The sequence below is a fragment of the Aedes aegypti genome, chromosome 1 (assembly GCF_002204515.2).
Source record: "Aedes aegypti strain LVP_AGWG chromosome 1, AaegL5.0 Primary Assembly, whole genome shotgun sequence".
Classification (NCBI taxonomy): Eukaryota; Metazoa; Arthropoda; class Insecta; order Diptera; family Culicidae; genus Aedes; species Aedes aegypti.
Window position 1 is genome coordinate 300,958,427 of NC_035107.1, and position 5,053 is coordinate 300,963,479.

A 5,053-nucleotide genomic window follows, 5' to 3' on the forward strand; every position below is an offset into this window, starting at 1 on the left:
GATTCTGAGAGAATCCTGCTCAGGATTCTGAGAGAATCCTGCTCAGGATTCTGAGAGAATCCTGCTCAGGATTCTGAGAGAATCCTGCTCAGGATTCTGAGAGAATCCTGCTCAGGATTCTGAGAGAATCCTGCTCAGGATTCTGAGAGAATCCTGCTCAGGATTCTGAGAGAATCCTGCTCAGGATTCTGAGAGAATCCTGCTCAGGATTCTGAGAGAATCCTGCTCAGGATTCTGAGAGAATCCTGCTCAGGATTCTGAGAGAATCCTGCTCAGGATTCTGAGAGAATCCTGCTCAGGATTCTGAGAGAATCCTGCTCAGGATTCTGAGAGAATCCTGCTCAGGATTCTGAGAGAATCCTGCTCAGGATTCTGAGAGAATACTGCTCAGGATTCTGAGAGAATACTGCTCAGGATTCTGAGAGAATCCTGCTCAGAATTCTGATTAAATCCTGCTCAGGATTCTGAGAGAATTTTTCTCAGGTTTCTAAGAGAATCCTGCTCAGGATTCTGAGAGAATCCTGCTCAGGATTCTGAGAGAATCCTGCTCAGGATTCTGAGAGAATCCTGCTCAGGATTCTGAGAGAATCCTGCTCAGGATTCTGAGAGAATCCAGCTCAGGATTCTGAGAGAATCCTGCTCAGAATTCTGAGAGAATCCTGCTCAGGATTCTGAGAGAATCCTGCTCAGAATTCGGAGAAAATCCTGCTCAGGATTCTGAGAGAATTTTTCTCAGGTTTCTAAGAGAACCCTTCTCAGGTTTCTGATAGAATCCTGCTCTGGATCGAGAGAATCCTGTTCAGGATTCTGAGAAAATCCTATTTAGGATTCTGAGAAAATCTTGTTCAGGATTCTGAGAAAATCCTTCTCAGAATTCTGAGAGATCGCCGCTCAGAATTCTGAAAGAACCCTGCTCAGGATTCTGAGAGATTCATTCTCAGGATTCTGAGAGAATCCTTCTCAGGATTCTGAGATAATCCTTCTCAAGATTCTGAGAGAATCCTTCTCAGGATTCTGAGAGAATCCTTCTCAGGATCGAGAGAATCCTGCTCAGAATTTTTGATAGAATCCTGTTCAGGATTGTGAGAAAATCCTTCTCAAGTGAATCCTGCTCAGGATTCTGAAATAATACCGCTCAGGATTCTGAGAGAATCCTGCTCAGGATTCTGAGAGAATCCTGCTCAGGATTCTGAGAGAATTGTGCTCAGGATTCTGAGAGAATCCTGCTCAGGATTCTGAGAGAATCCTGCTCAGGATTCTGAGAGAATCCTGCTCAGGATTCTGAGAGAATCCTGCTCAGGATTCTGAGAGAATCCTGCTCAGGATTCTGACAGAATCCTTCTCAGAATTGCGAGAGAATCCTTTTCAGAAAAAATCCTCCTCAGGATTCTGAGAGAATCCTCCTCAGGATGCTGAGAGAATCCTCCTCATGATTTCAAGAGAATTCTCCACAGGATACTGAGAGAATCCTCCTCAAGATTCTGAGAGAATCCTCCTCAAGATTTTAAGAGAATCTTCCTCAGGATTCTGACAGAATCTTTCTCAGGATTCTGAGCAAATCCTCTTCACGGTTCTGAGAAAATCCTTCTCAGGATTCTGAGAGAATTCTTCTCAGGATTCTATGAGTTTTCAGAGAATCCATCTCAGGATTCTGAGAGAATCCTTTTCAAAGAAAACCCAACTCAGGATTCTGATAGAATCCTTCTCAGGATTCTGAGAGAATCCTCCTCAGGATTCTGAGAGAATCCTCCTCAGGATTTTGAGAAAATCCTCCTCAGGATTGCGAGAGAATCCTCCTCAGGATTCTGAGAGAATTCTTCTCAGGATTCTGTGAGAATCCATCACAGGATTCTGAGAGAATTCTTCTCAGAGAAAATCCTCCTCAGGATTCTGAGAGAATCCTTCTCAGGATTCTGAGAGAATCCTTCTCAGGATTCTGAGAGAATCCTCGTCAGGATTTTAAGAGAATCCTCCTCCGGATTTTGAGAGAATCCTTCTCAGGATTGTGAGAGAATCCTCCTCAGGATTCTGAGAGAGTCTTCCTCAGGATTTCAAGAGAATCCATTTCAGGATTTCAAGAGAATCCTAATCAGGATTCTGAGAGAATCCTCCTCAAGATTCTGAGAGAATCCTCATCAGGATTCTAAGAGAATCCTCATCAGGATTCTAAGAGAATCTTTCTCAGGATTCTGAGAAAATCCTCTTCACGGTTCTGAGAAAATCCTTCTCAGGATTCTGAGAGAATCCATCTCAGGATTCTGAGAGAATCCTTTTCAGAGAAAATCTTACTAAGGATTCTGAGAGAATCCTTCTCAGGAAATCTTTTGATAATGTCATTGTGTCTACCCCCTGAAGGAAATCAAGACTACGCCCATGCCTTCCACCATGGCAACTTTGTGGAGCTTCTGCGGCGACGACGATGACTACTGCGATCAATGTTCGAGTTGGCCATCAGCAACCACTGCGACTTTCAGTCGATTTTCCCACTTGTGTGATGCATTTTTTACCCCCATTTTCGCTCCAGACTTGCACAGCATAGAACCGGCACAGACCAGATGTTCCTGATGCGAATTGTTCGGTGCTGTTTTTATTCCAACCGGCATGCATCTCGCCGTTTGTTAGAACAATCATCAACAGGAGCACTCGACGGGTAGATGAGATCTTAAAAGTGAGGTTGGACGATTGCTATCCAGTTTAAATGGTCCTTGAGCTGGTCGAAAATTACACATTATTTGTCACCGGAAATCGACTTTCTTCTACAAGGATGGCTCATTAGTGAACTGGATGTCATCATTCAGTCATTTTTTTTTTTCTTCAAGTCATTTAAATTCACCTTGAACCCAACATTATCCGAACGGAAGCTGCATGATCGTTAACCGACGTCGTCACTCGCCCTGTAATTTCCGAACGCAGAAGAGTTCATCGAACTATTCGCGAAGATATGCGAGACTAACGACCACGTGGAACGTGAATTTTCGGCGACTTTTTCCAGAACCCCAATTGGGTACTAAATTTTTAATGAAATTTTGTTTTAATTTAATAATATGACACAGCATTTTCTTGCAACTACTTGAGATATTTTATTCAAATAACAGCAAGTTCATAAATAAACTTCAATTCGCTATCATTTCAACCTTGACACTTTTGATCATCTTTGACATTTACTTCGTCGAGATAGGGCTTCAGAACCCTATTGCCGCGCGCAGTCAACCTGCCGAAACATGTCATTATCGGTCATAATAATTAGCATTTTGAGTAGGAATGGCTCTTGCTCGAGCTCTGGCACCTTTTCGAAGACACAGTCAGTCCGGATGCTGTGGCCGTCGCATCGATATGGAGGACCAGAACCAGAATCGACTGTCGGACAGTGACGCATTGCACCCGGGACATGCAATTTTCGAGGATTGTGCAACGGATCGTAACCTATTATTTAGCCAAGTCGGCTGGACAACTGCACACATGGCATCCTGCGATCATGAGGCGATTGATTGCAGCTCGAGCGGCGGGTGCTTGCAAGTATAATTAGGTGCATTCTCTCGTCGGAAGTCGAATCCTCGGTTCCAGTTTGATCGTTTTTACTGAAGAGCTTGAAGATTGTTAGTGAGAAAATGATTTCTAGAATAAAAATTCACCTAGAATTTTTGGATAACCGTTACGTCATAACATACGAAATTCTCGCGGAAATGAGAAGAAAATAGCCCGTTTTCACACTTGTGGAGAGAGAGCTGATAAAGTGAGATGTGAAAATATCTTATCATCTCACAAGTGTTTTCGTGAAAGCAACAGTCCCGATAATATTTTTTCATCGATAATGAGCAAGTGAGAAATCGTTTGGTTATCGCTGATTTTCAGCAATCGATATTGAATTATCGGCTCGTTTGATACTCTTGGAAGATGAAGGTGACGAGTTGCTCAAAGAAGGAGGCTCAGGATGGGTTTCACAAGATGGTTCCAAGTCAGATTTCTTGGAAGACAGAACGACTTTTTCATGCACCTTCAAAAAGTAGTTCTGAAACAAGAAAAATATTCATTAAACACCATTTTGTTGTGGCTATATGTTAACAACTTACCACAATGTTTTCTTTTTGCTGTGGCAAAAATAGCGTAGAACCATGAAAAGAGAACCTTGGATCTAAGTATAGTGCAGCTTGCATAGCGTAATTATTGAACAGTGATGATTCTCGTCTGTCCATAGCTTCCAGTAGGGTCTCTTTAAATACATTTGACGAGAGTGATCCCACTCGTCCATAAGCTGTCATCCAGTGACCGAAGAAAAAAAAAAAAGATTTAATCGCTGAGTGTACAGTCAAGTCTTTGGATTGCAATAGTGCAATCGTAGAGGGGTCCAAATGCTTCGACGTAGGCTTCGATGAATGTCCACTGATCTGACAAATCTTAACGAGAAGGAAAAATAAAACGATAATTTAGGGGTCTATTTTATAAGTCGATCAAAAACGACAAGTCTGTATTCACCTGGGAGGGAGAAACCAATCCAGCTTTTTACGCTAGCATGCCATAAATTTTGAATCACCCTCTCTTGACATGTCTTGTCTACACTATAATTTTTTATAGTTCGGTCAAAGCAATCATCGTGAATGTAAAAATTTTCATTGTTGACGATGTAATGACTTTGTTCAGGACTTTTAAATTGTTATTTAAATATTTCTCATTTTCTAATGATTTTCTTTTTTTAAGGTAAATGAGAAGCAGTGGACAATAACTGAAGTGGCTTCATGCTGGATTAATTTCGTATGCTCAAAATGTGTAGTGTCGAATCACTCTTATTCCCTTTCGCTCAGCTGTATTAATGTGATTTACAAAGCTAAACTTTGATTTTTCAAGTGCCCAAGTCTGGAGAATCTTACAACAATTCGCGTTGAAAATCGATCAGATTACTTCCTTGCTGGTGAAGACCAATGAGACAAATTTTCAACGCGGAGCGTTGTTTGGTTATCCAGACTTGTACTCTTGAAAATTGGAGGTATGGCTTCGTTCTATAATCCTCTTAAATAGTTTGTGGATGACTTAGAAAAATTCGCATAGGCGTACGGCG

General features: G+C 41.7%; 1 long non-coding RNA gene across 1 annotated transcript; it reads right to left on the minus strand.

The window, feature by feature from the left end:
• Positions 1-3,805: 3,805 nt before the first annotated feature.
• On the minus strand, positions 3,806-4,459 carry LOC110674692. The gene is made up of 2 exons (XR_002499101.1): positions 4,071-4,459; positions 3,806-4,009 (listed from the first exon to the last, which is right to left on the minus strand). It is a non-coding gene; the product is annotated as an uncharacterized LOC110674692 (long non-coding RNA).
• Positions 4,460-5,053: the final 594 nt, after the last annotated feature.